The sequence below is a fragment of the Ambystoma mexicanum genome, chromosome 9 (genome assembly GCF_040938575.1).
Source record: "Ambystoma mexicanum isolate Mex_15411 chromosome 9, UKY_AmexF1_1, whole genome shotgun sequence".
In the NCBI taxonomy this organism is placed as follows: Eukaryota; Metazoa; Chordata; class Amphibia; order Caudata; family Ambystomatidae; genus Ambystoma; species Ambystoma mexicanum.
In genome coordinates this window covers 190,134,579-190,151,208 of record NC_090931.1, presented here as the reverse complement: position 1 = coordinate 190,151,208, position 16,630 = coordinate 190,134,579, and the positions used below count along the sequence as shown (strand labels likewise).

General features: G+C 46.9%; 1 protein-coding gene across 1 annotated transcript in view; it reads right to left on the bottom strand.

Moving 5' to 3' along the window:
- Positions 1-2,393: 2,393 nt before the first annotated feature.
- Positions 2,394-16,630, bottom strand: part of LOC138487858 (FXYD domain-containing ion transport regulator 6-like) — a 246,205-nt gene continuing 231,968 nt past the window's right edge. The window contains exon 8 of the mRNA XM_069614462.1: positions 2,394-2,650. The gene's annotated coding sequence lies outside the window, so the exon portion shown is untranslated. The remainder of the gene's footprint in view (positions 2,651-16,630) is intronic.

Below are 16,630 nucleotides of genomic sequence, written 5' to 3'. Positions count from 1 at the left end.
AACCCATTCCCAGTCTATGCCGGAAGTAGAACCTTCATTAAGATCACACACATCATTGAAGGCAGTAATGACTGCAATAGCGAACAGCTTTATTGCTCCAGTGCAGGGTATCCCTCCCGGAGAGTCTCTGCGCCTTACTACATTTGCGATGGATCTGGTGTTTCTTCTCCTATTGCCTTGGGAAGGATGAAAGGCTGAGCTAGCACTGCCAGGATGCGAACCCATGACCTGCGAGTGGCAGTGAGATCGCTTCAGTAAGAGCGTTACTCTACTGAGCCTGTCTTGCCATACGCTACAACCAGACCTGGCCTAGACTTATTCTAGCCGGGCATTCTGAACCGAAGTGCAAGGCGCCAGTCACTGAGCACAGCATCTCCTTTCCTGCGTCTTCGACTTTAACGTTCCTTTAACCTGACTTATCCATGGAGCCGTTCCGCCAGGCCAAAGCGTGACTTCCGGGGAAGACGTTTCTAGACGTGCGCGTGTAATTGCGCGCGCAGATTCTGCCGGAAGCAGAAAGAAACCCTATTACCCGCCCCATTCTAAAACGATTTAAAATGAGAAGAGACACGAGACTGTAAGGTTGGCAAAGGGGCCGTGAAAGAGAGAAGGGAAGTTAGAACAAAAGCGGGGAAAATTGGAGAAGTAACTAAAAGTCAAGAAAGAAGAAATGAAAGAATACAAGGGAAGGAGTGAAGGTACCCAAGGAGATAGAAACAAGTATAAAGCAGAAGCAAGACACAGTCGGTGGAGTTGCGCGCATGGCTTCTATGTTCTGATGTTCGCATCTGGTGTTACCCACAACAATGCACATTGGAAAGATCCAGAACCAAGAGGGGAGAGTTATGGCTGTGTTTCTCTAAACGTTTCTCAAAGACTTCAAGCAATGTCAATACACGGAGAGGTGATCAGTGAAAATGGAGGCAACCAGAAGACCTGAAGCCAGGAGCGCGGCCTTTCCCTTGGCACAAAATGGCTATCACTATCATGAGAAGGCCCCATACGTGGTCAGCTCATCCCCAAAGCCACCGCTTCACACACCACCAAGCAAGGAGATTGCACACCACTGCCTGCGGGTACATCACCAGTAGACGCGTTGCACATCAACAGCATTTACATCATAAATGACCATCAGCTGCATCGAATACCACCAACCAGGGGCATCAGCCGCGACTGGCATGCTTATACCCATATCACCAATCATCTGCAGCCATTCCATGAATGCCTATTGCTTTCTGAACCTACAAGCAACCACTTCTGGAATCACTTGTCACTTTGTGTGCCAATGTCCGGCTTTTCAGGAACGAAGGATGGAGTCCAAGAGTGAGCAAACATACAAACAAAAAGAGGAAAGAGGGAAACAGAAGAGATACAACGATAAAGATGATGAACAAGAAAATGACAATCGGTACAAAGATGGAGACGAACGATGCTACTACTAATCAGACTCTGCATCCTTGTGAGCGATTCCTTTTGTACAATTGGCGGCCTTCCAGGTGGACGTTGACTTCCATGAAAACCGAAGCTTTTCAGCCAAAGGCATTGCAATGATAGATAAAGAATGTCTTGTAAAGCTTTTCCCCAGATTGTTCCTAGGAATTCCCAATTTATGTACACATTTGGAGACACTACCAGTAATGGTCTCTATATTAAAATCCCTACTAGGGAATTTCCAATATAGATGATTATATGGCGATACCATCTCATGGGGATCTTTTGTTACGGAAATCTCCACTAAGGAACTCCCAGTTTATTTACAAACATCGAGGCACAACCAATAATAGCGTCTACTGAAGCCCCACCAATAGAACTCTCAGTGTAGTTACACATATGAAGACACTACTCCCAATAATGGCCTCTACTGAAGCCCGACCTATAGAATTCCCAGTGTGGTAACACTTATGAAGACACTACTCCCAATAATGGCCTCTACCAAAGCCCCACCAGTAGAACTCCAAGTATAGTTACACATATGAAGACACTTCTCCCAATAATGGCATCTACAGAACGCCATTGACAAATTCCCAGTATAGATGCCCATATAGAGACAGCATCTAGTGACGATTGGTACAGAAATCGCCCCCGAAAGAATATCTAGTGTATCGACACATACAGAGACACTACTTCCAATGATGGCTTTTATAGACACCCCTCTTATAGAATTCACAGTGTAGATAAGCACACGGGCAGTCCCCACCCTGCCAGAACCTGTAAAGAAACACAACCCAATCAATTGCCACTGTCGTTTCAACTGTCGAGACCCCCACCTTGATCCCTAGCTAAGCAACCAATGACAGAGTAAACAGGAATTCTCGCGAGAATGGAGCAGGTGATATTTTGCAATGTCCTTCTCTCACCGCTGGAGACCACATCACTTGCACGAGGAAACAGAGAAATAACACACAGTATTTACTAGAACAACATCATTATGATTGACAATAGCAACGGTTCACAGAGATATACGTGTCACACAGTTCACATACACAGTACAGGGGCTAGATGTGGGAGTGTGGGCATAGAGCCCGTGTAGAGGAATGAAGGGAAAAGGAGCCATCTTGTCTGCTGCTCCCTGACAGGTGCCTCCATGTCCATTGTCTTCCTCCAGACATCACTCAGCTGCGGTCCATGGGTCCACCGCAACCCTCGGCTCCTGCGCAAAGAAACACGGATATCAGTGGATGTTATTTACTTCAGAGAGGGCAATCTACCTGCACCCGATGAAAGAGGCCTGCCTTAGGCATTGAGTTCAAGGCTTGCAGTGAATTTGGTAATACATTTGTATCACACACTGGAGAATAATTGTGGATAAAACAAGCATTGGCAAAGCTAACATGTCATAATTTATTATATCCAGCTGTGATCATCATATGCCCCATGCTCTGCTATAGTCTCACATGGCTCCTCGAGGCGGCTTGCAGAATCACATGTCAAAGTACGGCTATCACATGCCTAGGTACTACTACTCTCATATACACACAGATACCTACAGATGCCAAGGTACACTTTCACATTCCTATATTCTTTTGCCTTGTGTAATGTGCAGCCCTGTACAGACAGCTAAAGGCACCAGGAGCCCCAGTGCATCTCCCTATGCCCAGGCGCTGCACCCACATGCCAAGGTACAGCCCCAGGTTCCTCCGTATAGAGACAAACACATTCCCAGGTACTGGCATGATATGCCCTGGAAAAACCAGCATCCACCCAGCTATATGCTCATATGCCCAGATAGTACTTTATTTGCCGGATTAAGTCTAATACTTGGACAACACCCTCTTATGCCAGGTAAAGCCATCATATGCCTTGCACAGCCGCATTTGCCCAGGTACTACAATCATATGGCAGGTGCAGTCTCTTGCACCCAGCTAAACCATTACATTACACCCAGGGACCCCCTGGCATGCTATGCTATGTCAGAAACAGCCGCCTATGATGTGGTCATATGCCAGGTACAGCCTCATTGGCCAAGCTGGTGCAATCATATGACAGGTGTGGCCTCACATTCCTAGGTGCTGGCATCATATGCTTAATTACATCTATCCTTTGCCCGGATAAGGACATCCTGTACCAGAGCCAGATGTATATCACAATGTTCAGGCGCCATAAGCCAGCCTTTGCATCAAATGCGCAGGCACTGTCATCACACCCCCTTGTAAGCATTCATACACCCAGGCTCTTCGCACCTGAGTATAGCTGTCATCTCAGTTATCAAGTCGTATATCCAGGTGCACATGTCATATACCACATGCAAGCTTACATGGCCAGTAGCAGCCCTTGCATTCCATGGAAACGTGCCTAGCACGGCCATCTTGCGCAATGTGCGGCATCGCATGCCTGCCTACAGTCATCATTGGTCCTGGTAAAGCTTTGCCTAAGTGCCTACACAGTCTGTAGAAATCAACACATGCTGTGTACAGTCTGCTTTGTTAGTTTCAGTCTTGAAATTAAAGTATTAGACCAGAAAAAACGATTATGATTAGTCATTTGGACAGTCCAATTGATATATGGACATGTAAGGATGAAATGAAACTGGTATACACTGCTACTTATACATGTCCATATTATATATTATTATATATTTGATAAATATTATAATTATTATTGCCATAGAAATTGGTGTATAACAATATTTTGTAATAGGTTATCATTCCAAGATGAAAGTCTGGCACACTAGTGTTGTAATCTTTCCAAATAGCCCTATTAGGATGAGATAGGGTACAAATAGTACCAATGATGGGTCCTGGCTCATTTGCATAAACGCGAAGCGCTTTTTGGGAACACAAGAACGACCATATATCTTTATATTTGACAAATATGTGCACGATAAAAGGGTTGGATACTTGAATTACTAACTATGTAACAAACACGAATCTTGGTGCTCATTTAGTTGCTTGCGACACTCACCCTAACTTTAAAATGTTTGCAATCATGAACCATGTATGCTCATTCAGGAAACATCAACATGTAGATGTGAGGATGAAATGTCTTTGAGAACTATCACTCCAGGCGGGGCTCACTTTTTTGGCAGAGGAGGGGAATCTTGGTTGCAGGGCTGCGGGATGGCTGTGCGCATGCCCAGTCCCCAATGCACATTCAGTCTTAGAAAATATTACATGTAGGATATTTGAAAGGGCAGCTTTTTGTTTTACCTAATATTTTATGCCATAAACGGACAGGGAAGAATGCTGCATTTGAAAAGGCTGCCTACTTCCTACATTCATCAAAAGGCAATAGTGTACGAGAAACTGCGGACATTGGGGGGGGTTTAGGGATTCAAATGCAGTTGAACCACATATTTGTGGCCTTGTACGACACGCCCACAGGGAAGTGCGCCCTCCACTGGTGAAGATGCAAAAGGGAAACATTTTAACCAAAAAACGCAAATAGAGTTTAAGGGCCTGATTCACACAGCGTTTCCCAATGGGATTGTGCCTTTATATAAAAACTGTTCTATGAACCAGGCCCTAAATAGTGACCGTTCGTAACACCCACTTGGTTAGAGTTTTGCAAATGGGAAAAGAACTGCACATAGACCGAGGGGTCGGCTGTGACGAGCAAAGTTGCACTTTAACTTGGGGTTTCTAGATTTGTTGTATGAATGTGAAATTTCTCCTTACTTGACAACTTTGTGAAAGTGTGCTGTTGCAAAATAATGTGGTACTTCCTACATCAGCCATTTTAAAAAAACGTTGTTTTACCTATATACTTTTAGGGTAACAGGCAATTTATAAAGTACGAAATGCATCCTAGGATATGTGAACTCAAACGTTTAGCTCAATTTAAATCACACAATAAAACTAAATGTCTTTGGTGACATTCTTTGATAAACTCGGCGTGTGTATGGTGCATTTACAAATGCAGTAGAGCGGAGAACATCGTTCATAATTTCGGGGTGGACACAGACACCCAAATATGAGACATTGGGGTCAGGGGAGTAGGAAGAGGGTGGCAACCTATTTCTAATTCAAAAGCAGTTTGCAGCAAAATCACCTGCAAACGTGTTTTTTTAGATCACAAAAAAATCCGGTTTCAGCAAACAGCACTGCATTGCTCCCTAAATTTATAAGCGGGGAGATTTAACAACTTTGCCAGCTCTGTGAAGTTTTTACTCAACTTTGCGAAGATAGAGAAGGAGGGCACCTCAGACGATGGAAAGTAACTCCACCAGCCGAACGTAGCAAGCGGCATTCAATGTAAGATGGAGGACCTCGCGTTTGCAAGTCTGCACCCATTGGTCCAGAGCTACATGAGTGCTAGAAGTAGCCACAGCGTGCTTTTCCTCACTTTGAGATGGGCCTCATTAGGAGTGTGCCGGCTCTGGTAACAACGGTGCCGGGAAGCTACAGGCACTGTTGTTACCGGACCGGCACACTTGGAGTTCTGCGGGCGGGTGCCCCGGTGATACCCCATTGCCAGGCGCCGGAAAAAAATACACAACTCCGGCACTAGCCGGCTACCTCCGGAGTTGTAATGACCCCCAATGTCTTTTACACAGTGCCAGCCCCAGGTCTGCCAGTGTCCTGTGCGAGATCTGTGCATGTCCTAGCCCCTGTCCCGCCTACGACAAATGCAGAACAGCAGGGGGCTCAGTGCTGTTGTTCGGCTGTTACCAGAACAAGTATCAGCCGAACAACAGAACTGTGCCCCTTACTGTTTTTGTAGAATGTGTTTAAGGGTGCCTTGCCTCCTGCTCAGTGTCATGTAAATAGCGCCTATTAAAGAATTACGAGGCGCTGTTAACATGACACAGAGCTGGAGGAAGTGTGCTCTCTATTTGCTGTGCCATGGAGGGGGGGGGGGGCGCCAGTGGCGGAGCCGGGAGGGGGAAAGGGGTGCGGCTGTGAGGCTGTGCCATGGACCGCCGTGGCATTCATTTCAATGTGCCAGCCGGGTCAGCCACCGGCTGCGCGGCGTGCATGCACCACACAGTGCGCACACGGCACACTCCGTTCATGTCGGCAGTCACTGTCGGACACAGCAGTAGTACACCGGGAGGGCGGGCCGGCCTGCTTATTCAATCAATGTATTAATGAATAAATGTGTGTGGGAATCAGTGAACAAACAACAGCAGATAAAATGAGAAAAATGTGCGGGCTCGCTCGTGCTGGCCCCGGCTGGGGTGGGCACTACTCAAAATCAGGTAATGCTTAGCTTAGCTGGGAGTGGGAGTGGACGGTCATGGACCGTTTATAAACTCTGATGTGTGCAATTATGGATGGAAGAAGGAAGCTTTACTTGAAGCGCCTTGCAGCAAATTTGGCTGCTTTGTAAATTGAAATGCACATAATTGCAGTGTTGTCCTAATGTGAATGTCATATATGAATAACTCACACTTCTTGTCACATGATTAGCAGTAAGTGCGGCACCTGCCAAGCCACTGAGAGGCCAGCACAGCAGCACACAGTCCACACGCACCAGTTTGGGGGAGACATGGGGGCGTTTGGCGGCGGCCCGCTGATTGAAGTCCCAGAGAGTTACTGTTCCTTGCTTCAGCTTTGGCTTCCTCCACCACTATTATACCCACCCACACACCCTTCCTCTGCCAACTGCCAGCCAAGGCTGCCATGCCAGAGCCTGGGGTGATGCTGATCCCGTCGTCTCTTCGCAAAACGGACGGGTCAGGATTGCCGGATTGGGAATCATAATCATGCATCATGCAGGCAAGAAAGAGAGAGTGCGTGTGATGTTAGGGTGGGAGGGTGCTAGCACCGGGGTGCCGGGCCGGCCTGGGGAGTGTGGAGGCTGGGGTGTAGCCTCAGGGTGCTGATGCATTGCCTGCCGCCAGCCCGATGATGCTCATGCATGAATAAAAATTGAGACCCACTGCCACTGAGCAGTATCCATTTCTCCGTCACCGCAGCCGGCCCGATCCAGGCCTGCCGGCAGGCCAGAACCTCCAGACTATCTGGAGCCGCTGCTGCACCGTTACCAGGCACATTTGCTATAAAATGTAGCAAATCCTTCCCAGCAGAAACAACAGTGCTGCCACATGCCTCTTTGGGACCAGAGAGCTGAGAGTCTGAGACAGTGGACCATGTGAACCAGGAACGCATACTCAGTCGGAGTCGAGTCTGCCAGCAGCTGCCGGCCTGCCGCAGTGCCCCAGCTCACTGGCACCTGTCTCTGTGCATTGACAGTCAGTGGCGCCACTGACTGCTGGCCTCAGCCTGCAGTGCCGGCTACCGCGTGCCAAGTGCCAGACAGTGCCGCCCCCTACCCAGGTGGTGGTCCTGGACCATGGCTGTGTGGTGCATGCCTGTGTGCTGTCCTCTACTCCTCATGGTGGTCAGTGTCTCTCGACTGAGCCAGCCAGCCCCAGCTCCACCTGGCCAGGTCACGCCACTGCCAGCTGCCAGAATTGATCGATTCGAGAGTCGAGTCAAGACTAGGGAGTCCAGAATCAGTCAGTCATCTCGAGTGAGTCTGTGACGCTGCCGGAGCAAACTCCAACTACTAACTAAAGTAAGTACTAGTTGTGTGCTGCTGCTGTGCTGTCTGTGTGTGTGTGCTGCCCACTTACCATGTGTGCTGTGATGTGCTTGACTTGTGATGTGCTTCAGTGTTCAGTTCAGTTCAAACTAGCCGCCCTGTGCACAATGGCGACAGTCTATTTTCTAATATAATATGAGCTGTGTGCTGCCCGCTTACCACCATAGGTGGGTGTGATGTGATGTGTGCTTGAACTTTATTTCAGTCACCAAAGTTCAGTGTTCAGTTCAAACTAAGCCGGCCCGTACACGATGGCGACAGTGTATTTTCTAATGTGTAGGTAGCTTAGCTAAGTACTGTGGCGCACTGTCTGGTGCAGGATCAGGATAATATGGATTCAATAGTCTTAGTTAAAGTTTAGGTAAAGGTCACAGGGCAGGCCACTTGCCACCCACAGACGGCAGGGAAGATGGTGGGTCAGTCAGTCAGTCAGTGAGTCTCTGCCGAGGGTAATGGAAATGAAGGCTGTGTCATGTATCATCAGTGGCAGTGATGATACACCCCCAACTGACCCAGCCCACTGAGCTTGTTGCTTGCCTACAGGACCACCAATCTGGATTCCGAGCATCGACAGGCATGGAAACTGCTCTTCTGAACACCTGTGAACCTCTTGATTCTAATTCTCCAGCTGTTCTCATTCTACTCGGTCTCTCCTCTGCATTTGACACTCCATCCTCCTAAACGGCTCCACAATACCGTAGGTATCTCAGAGCGGGCACTGGACTGGCTGACTTCCTTCCTCAATGACCGTCCCTCCCAGGTTATCCTGAGCTCTTTCTCCTCTTCTACTTCCCTGTCCACCTGTGGTGTCCCCCAGGGCTCCATCCTTTGGCCCTGGCTCTTTAACATTTATCTTGCTCTGCTTGCTCACCCAGTCTCCACCTTCTCCCCATACTGCCAGTGTTATGCGGATGACACACAACTCTTCTTCAAACATCCCTCTGATCCACTCCTTACTTACGCCATCATTCCCGACTGTCTATCTGCCCTCCAGTGCTGGTGCACCTCCAACGATCTCCACTTCAACGCCAGCAAGACTGAGATCCTTCCTATTGGGACTCCTGCTCCCACTTTATTTCCCTCACTCTGGCCACCCTGCATAGGCTCTCCCCCTTCTCCTTCATCTGAATCCAAAAACCTTGGCGTCATCTTCAACTCTCTTTCCTCCCTCCCTGACATCTGGGACCTTTCCAAGAAGGCCCCCTTTCAACTCCACCTCCTCAAAGGAATCCTTCCATTCCTCACTTACCCCCAGAAGCTCAATGTCTCTACAGCTCTGGTTCTCTCTAGGTTGGACTACTACAATAGCCTCTTCCTTAATCTAGCCTCCTCCTCTCTATGACCCCTCCAGCTATTCGAGAATAGGTCTGCAAGTGTTATCCTTGGCCTCAAGCCGAGGGACCCCATTTCTCCAGCTCTAAAATCCCCCCACTGGCTCCCGGTTGCTGCAACGATCAAATTTATATCCCTATGCATCATCCATAAGGCTGTCTGGGGCCAGGGACAATGCTATCTACAATTGGCTCTCACTAAATACTCTCCCTCCGGCACCAACGATCTGTGTGTCAAGCACTTCGCTAAACAGCGATCTGGTGGCTGATCTCTTTCCTCGGCTGGCTCCCTCCTATGAAACAGCCTCCCCCTTCCTCTTCATCTTGAGCCGTATCTCCTCAAATTCCAGAAGCTCCTCAGGGCTTTCCTTTTCACCTCCTCCTTCCCTCCCTCCCTCCCTCCCTCCTTTGCTAAACCCCAGTCGCTGAGATTAGTAACCAGGGCCCTTATGTGTCCACCTGGGTCCTAACCTCCCACCCTCAATCGCCTTCAGCGTCCGCCCGCTCCCAGCACTTGACTTGTGCCCACTGGCCTGTGCTATCACAGGCCTGCACTTATTTATGGGCAGTAGGCAACTCTTACCAAGCGATCTCTGCCAGTCACTTAACAGCTGCTTGCAACTAACTCCTAGCACTTCCCTCCGTGGTACTCCTAGCACTTACGCTCCCCCTCTCTCATCCCTTCCCTCTCTCTGCACTTGCATGTTCTCGAATGCTCACAAGGCCTAGAAGGTTTGCCTCTCTCATTCGTTGTTATATTTTTCCCTATCATTCCCATGTTCCTTCCCAGTTGACCTGTGGGCATTTTGAAACACAATTTACCTGATGTATAAGCGCCTTAAAAATGCACAATTAAAAAAAACAAATAAAATATAGGAAAAGGGGAAAACATTTCCCTGTTTAACTTTTTGAACTTGTCCTTAAAGGTTTGCCAAATATGTTGAAAAGAAAGTCTGGCCCTCCGCCGCCGTACACACATGCCAAACGTGCCCAGTCACCCTTCTAGGATATAAGACACTATGCAAGTGTCAACTTTATAAGAGTCATTCAGTGCACAAAGCTGCTTCTAGGGTACAAAATGCTATGTAAGTGTCACCAATCATCCAAGGATGCTATTTGTCACCAATCAGCCAATTAGCTCTCAGATACCTTTCTATTGTGGAGGACGCTATATGTTACCTATCAGCCAATCAGTGCCTAGGGACCCTTCTAGGGTATTGGATGCTACACAAGGGTCACCAACAAGCCAAACAGCACTCAGAGAACTTTCTAGGGTAGAGGACGCTATATGTCACCAATCAGCCAATCAGTGCCTATGGACCCTTTTATGGTATAGGATGATATGTGAGTGTCACCAATCAGCCAATTAGCAATTAGCACTCAGATACCCTCCCAGGGTACAGAACGCTATGTGTCACCTATCAGCCAATCAGTGCCTAGGGACCCTTCTAGGGTATGGGATGCTACGTAAATGTCACCAATCAGCCAATAAGAGCCAGAGACCCTTCTATGACATATGATTGTATGTGAGTGTCACCAATCAGGCATTCAGTCCAATAGAAAAATGTCTAGGGTAAGGAACACGACGTGTCACTTATTAGCCCATCAAAGCCCGGTGACCATTCCAGGGTAAAGGATGTCATGTACCATAAGCCAATGAGCCAATCAATCACTGGGGTTTGATCGTTTTGCACATCTCCCACCTGGCGTCAACGGTGCCAATGGACATTTGGAATTTCCATATCAGCCCAAACATTGAAGAGTTTTCTGCAATTTGCTACTTGGGGTAACACGCGTAGCTATTCTTTATGTTTCTACTGGTGGAAATTAGTAATTAAAAATACATGTATTGTGTAACAAGGATAGATGTAAAACAGCAGTCAACGAGGAGTACCTGTGAACACAGAGGCTTCTATGAATCTGAAAGTGGATTTATAATATTTGAAGTCATTGCAAAAAGGTTATATTTTGAGTGTTATATGCACTACAAAATTTTACACCTACCAGCTGCTGCTATCTGGTATATTTTTGTGTATCTGGCGAAGGCCCGAGGCCCCTACTAAACCCTCTCCCACCCCGTGCCCTCTTCCTGCCTCTCCTTCCCTCCCGCCCCCCTGCTCCCATTGGCACTCTCAGCCCTCATTACCACTCCTCTAAGGGCAGCCCTCTGCCCGTGCAGCCCTGCGGCTAAGGGCCCTAAAGCCAAGGACGGCTCCAACAGAGGCGGCTCCAGGAACGGTCAGCAGAGGAAGCAGTGACCAGCCATCAACCATCAACTACAAGGACCAATAAGATAGGAGTGGCCGGGTTCAGGTGTAAGGGCAACCACACTACCCCAGATTCCGAACCACTTACCAAACACATAATAAAGGAGGTGATTACTCCCGAATGCATCCCTTTCACCCTCAACTTAGAAAAAATGTAATCATTAGTCAAGACTGTACCAATCGGACCAGCTAGGCACAGACCCCACCAACCCTTATATAGACCTTACTGGCCTCTTTTTCAAACCCAACAGGGCTATCTGTGTCCAAATTGCACTGTGTGATATCTAGATTGCATTGATAGGCCTCTCCCCCACTGTACAGGTTTCGCAAATTCAGCAGGGCTCTCTGTGTCCAAATTGCACTGTATTATATCTAGATTGCATTGATGGGTCTCTCCCCCACTGTACAGGTCTCTCAAGTTTAGCAGGGCTCTCTGTGTCCAAATTGCACTGTATGATATCTAGATTGCATTGATAGGCCTCTCTCCCACTGTACAGGTCTCTCAAGTTTAGCAAGGCTCTCTGTGTTCAAATTGCACTGTATGATATCTAGATTGCATTGATAGGCCTCTCCCCCACTGTACAGGTCTCTCAAGTTTACCAGGGCTCTTTGTGTCCAAATTGCACTGTATGATATCTAGATTGCATTGATAGGCCTCTCTCCCACTGTACAGATCTCTCAAGTTTAGCATGACTCTCTGTGTCCAAATTGCACTGTGTGATATCTAGATTGCATTGACAGGCCTCTCTCACACTATACAGGTTTCTCAAATTTAGCAGGGCTCTCGATGTCCAAATTGCACTGTATAATATATAGATTGCATTGATAGGCCTCTCTCCCACTATACAGAAATCTATCAAATTTAGCAGGGTTCTCTGTGTCCAAATTGCACTCTATGATATCTAGATTGCATTTATAGACCTCTCTCCCACTATACAGGTTTCTCAAATTTAGCAGGGCTCTTGTGTTTAAATTGCACTGTATGATATCTAGATTGCATTGATAGGTCTCTCTCCCATTATACAGGTTTCTCAAATTTAGCAGGACTCTCTGTGTCCAAATTCACTGTGTGATATATAGATTGCATTGATAGGCCTCTCTCCCACTATACAGGTGTCTCAAATTTAGCAGAGCTCTCTGTGTCCAAATTGCATTGTGTGATATCTAGAACGCATTGACAGGCCTCTCTCTCAAACCCACCAGGGCCTCTGTGTCCGAATTTGCACTGTGTGATAGCTAGATTGCATTGATAAGCCTCTCACCCACTGTACAGGTTTCTCAAATTTAGCAGGGCTCACTGTGTCCAAATTGCACTGTATGATATCTAGATTGCATTGATAGGCCTCTCTCCCACTATACAGGTCTCACAAATTTAGCAGGGCTCTCTGTGGCCAAATTGCATTCTGCACTGTGTCATATCTAGAACGCTTTGACAGGCCTCTCTCTCAAATCTAACAGGGCCTCTGTGTCCAAATTTGCACTATGTGATAGCTAGGTTGCATTGATAGCCCCCCCCACTATACAGGTCTCTCAAATTTAGCAGGGGTCTTTGTGTCCAAATTGGATTGTGTGATATATAAATTTCATTGATCGGTCTCTCTCCCGCTATACAGGTCTCTCAAGCTTAGTAGGGGTTCCAGTTCTAGATTGCATAGCACAATATTCAGATCTCATTGACAGATCCTTAGACAGGTCTCCCAAACCCTGCTGATATTCTCCTTAAACCCTCACTGCTTGCTCACTGCAGTGAACCACGTATACAGAGACAGACACTAATGAGAGCCACTGAGAACACCTAACAATATAACCCCTAATCCACCTCCCCTACCTCTCTCTGGACAGCAACGGAACGAGCCGACAACATTAGCCGGAAATACCACCCACAGACATAGACCTAACTGTTAGCGGGCAGCCCTCCATGCACAATACAACAACACAAGACAACCAGACCTAAGCAGATCCAACAGGACATCAGCAAACAAATAAAGACTAAACAACCTCTTACAATGCCGCACAAACTACCCATCCCGAGAGAAAGAAAAATAGAAGAAGCAACAAACACTCCGGAACAGCAACAAAGAACCACAACTACAGAACACACCCCCAAAGTCAGGAACAAGAATAGAACCAACACTGAGAGGAGAGACAAATCCCTCTACTTAACTCCTTACCTCGCCGACCACGGGCCACCAGGGCAAACCAACCCAACGTTAGAAGCCGTAAAATCAAACTACCCCACACATTCGTGCAGAAGAAGGATGAATAACACAAGAAACAACAAACATACCTCCGCTGCGATAACACCTTTCATCACCAAAGCAAGAAGAACTTCCAATCGACAACCACAACTCATGGAAGACAAACCTGATGAGAACAAAAACCCAAGACAGAACCTAACAAAGAGCTGACCAGGAAGGAAACCCCAACACCGATCAGAAGACAAACTCAACATGAAAGTCCAACCCAAACGACACCCCCAAACTCCACTGCAATCCTATAAACGCAAGATCCATGTCAAAACACTCAACAGAGATCTTCGACCTACTCAATGACAACGGCATTGACATCCTGTTCATCACAGAAACATGGCTGGACGACAACTACAAAATCACACTCCAAAGCTGCCTTCCAACCAACTTCAAATGCCTCCAAATAAACAGGAAAATCAAAAAGGAGGAGGCATTGCAATAGCATTCAAAGGACATCTGATATAAAAAACAGATGAACCACTCAACATCCCCAACTGTGAAACCATGGTAATACACCTAACAGCAAGCCCAAAAACCAACGTCACATTCATCCTGGTGTACAGACCACCGACATATGATGCAACCTTTGTCGACAACTTCATAGAAGCCACCACCAACATAGCCATCAACCACGAACACCTAATCCTCCTGGGGGAATTCAACATCTGGTTTGAAGACAGTCGCGCCAACTCCCTAAACTCACTGACTGAACAACTCACTACCATGAAACTACGACAACTAGTCAAAGGGGCAACACACTCGGCAGGACATACCCTCGACGCAATCTTCGCGGAGGAAAAACTCATCACCATAGCACCGCTGATACAAATACTGTGGAGCGACCATCTCATCATCCCATTCGTGATCACTCTGCCTACTCAAGTCTGCATCCAACCCCCTAAACTCACAACCACCACAAAAAGAAACTGGAAACAGGTCAAAGAAAGCAACCTATTCGAACAACTGGAATTAACCAAACCGTCAACTACAGAACTACAGCTAAATGACCTAGACGGTAAAGCGGAGCTACTACACAAATGGAACGCAGATGCAATCGACAAGATCGCCCCAGAAAAACCATTCACCCCATTAAAAAAAAGATCCTTTCTCTAGCAAAAGGGACTTTACCAAAGATCTTCAAATCAGCATATATAAAACCACTTCTGAAAAACACAAGTGGCGACACAGAAGACCTCTCAAACTACAGGCCAATTTCAAACATTCCCTACCCGGCAAAACTCCTGTAAACCTACATATATAAACAATCCCAAGAATACGTAGAAAAACACCACCTGCTGGACTAAGCTCAAGTCAGTTTCAGACCCGCAAGAGGAACGGAAGCAGCACTACTATCCATCTGGGAGGACCTAAAAACCAACGCAGACTCAAACACAACCTCAGCCCTCATTCTACTCAACCTCTCCGCAGCCTTCGACACAGTTAGTCATGACACCCTAACCAAACGATTAGAAGACATAGGCATAACAGACACAGCATTACTCTGGACTAAATCATTCCTAGCAGACAGAAGAGAAACCATATGGATTAAACCCTTCAAATCCACTCCAAAAATTAACGACTGTGGAGTGCCACAAGGATCCTCACTATCACCACTGTACTTCAACATCTACCAAACTCTGGTTATCCGAATCTTCAAAAAGTACAACATCACATGTTACAACTACGCAGATGATACCCAAATCATGTACAAAATCAATGACACCCAAGCTGATCATTCAACCCTAATCAAGTGCCCAAAATAATTCTTCAACTGGATGACTGCCAACAACCTGAAAATAAATCCAGGAAAGACAGAAATCATGTTCATATCCAAAGACCAAGAGAACGAAATCACCATCCCATGGCCAACGGAAATGGGAACCGCACCATCACCATCTAAGGTAGTAAAAAATCTGGGAGTCCTAATGGACAACACCCTAACCTTATAACCACAAGTAAACGCAACAGTCAAGAAATGTTTCTTCTTCCTCCACACGGCAAGAAGAATCTTACCTTTCCTCTCCTTCACGCACAAAATACTCACTATCGTCGCCCTCATCATATCAAGTATCGACTATGCAAACAGCCTCTACCTCGGAATTCCAGAATACCTCCTGAAGAAACTACAATGCATCCAAAATGCAGCAGCCAGACTACTCCTCAAACTATCAAGAAGAGAACATATCACCCCTGCCCTAAAAACACCACACTGGCTCCAAGTAAAACATTGCATCACTTTCCAAACAATGTGCACAACGCACAGGGCAATCGGCGGACAGGGAGCAGAATTCCAACAAAAGAAAATAACAATCTACAAACCAACAAGACCCCTCAGGTCAAGCAATGAAATCCACCTGGAACCTAAACCATACCTTAAGAAGAAACTGGGAGGCACCTCCTTCTACCACTTAGCCGCAAAAACCTGGAACAACATCCCAAAGACATAAGAAACACCAAAAATCACCTAAAATTTAGGAAATTACTGAAAACCTGGCTCTTCAACACCACAGACTCAAACTGAAAACTGAATCGGAAAGGAAATGGATGAATGAACTGGACTCAGACAACCCCCAGTACAGACGGTGGACAACTCACGATGTGAAGAAGCTCCCACGGCACCTGGACGAAGAACGCCGGTTAGAGGGGAACACAGGCGACACCCAGACTGAGATAGAATCAACTTCCCACCCAACAACTGCACTCGTCCGTAAGTTGCCACCGGGTACCACAGTATAGTGGAATTATCGGGATATTAGCAATCGCCACAATATATGAGCTGTGGACATGGTCAGGTGCA